We start from the raw sequence: 1,130 nt of genomic DNA on the forward strand, positions 1-1,130 counted from the left end.
GTAGAAGGATTGCTAGATCATACGGTAGATCAGTTCTTAGTTTTTTGAGGAATCTCCATACTGTTTTCCATAGTGGCTGCACCATTTTGCAGTCTCACTAGCAGTATATGAGGGCTCCTTTTTCTCCGCATCCTCTCTAACATTTGTTATTACTTGTCTTGTTGATAACAGCTATTCTAACAGGTATGAGATGGTATCTCATTGTGGTTTTGACTTGCATTTCCCTAATAGCTAGCGATGATGAGCATATTTTCATATGTTTGCTGGCCATTTGCATGTCTTCTTGGGAGAAATGTCTGTTCAGGTCCTCTGCCCATTTTTTGATTGGATTGTTTGTTTTTTGTTATTGAGTTGCATGAGTTCTTTGTATATACTGGATATTAGGCCCTTATCAGAGGCATTGCTTACAAATATATTTTCCCATTCAGACGGTTGTCTCTTTACCTTGTTGATGGTTTCTACTGCGGTGCAAAAGCTTTTTAGTTTGATGTAGTCCCATTCATTTATCTTTGCTTTTACTTCCCTTGCCTTTGATGTCAAATTTATAAAATCCTCTTTAAGTCCAAGGTCCTCAAATTTAGTTACTGTGTTTTCTTCTATGCAATTTATTGTTTTGGGTCTTATATTCAGGTCTTTAATCCATTCTGAGTTAATTTTGGTGTATGGTGATAGACAACAGTCTAGTTTCATTCTTTTGAAGGTGGCTTTCCTTTATCCACTGTATGTTTTTGGCTTTTTTGTCAAAAATTATTTGCCCATATAAACATGGGCTTATTTCTAGACTCTCGATTCTGTTCCACTGGTCGGTGTGCCTGTTTTTCTGCCAATACAATGCCATTTTGAATATTGTCACTTTGCTATATAATTTAAGTTAGGCAGAGTGATGCCTCCAGCCTCGTTCATTTTTCTCAGGATGGTTTTTGACAATTTGAGATCTTTTGTGCTTCCATACAAATCTGATGATTTTTTGTTCTATTTCTTTAAAAATGTGGATGGAATTTTGATGAGGATTGTGTTAAATCTGTATAATGCTTTAGGTAATAAGGTCACTTTAACAAAGTTGATTCTTCCAATCCAAGAACAGGGGATATCTTTCCATTTATTTGTATCTTCTTCAATTTCTTTTCATA

This window comes from Pteropus vampyrus, unplaced genomic scaffold (assembly GCF_000151845.1).
Source record: "Pteropus vampyrus isolate Shadow unplaced genomic scaffold, Pvam_2.0 Scaffold357, whole genome shotgun sequence".
In the NCBI taxonomy this organism is placed as follows: domain Eukaryota; kingdom Metazoa; phylum Chordata; class Mammalia; order Chiroptera; family Pteropodidae; genus Pteropus; species Pteropus vampyrus.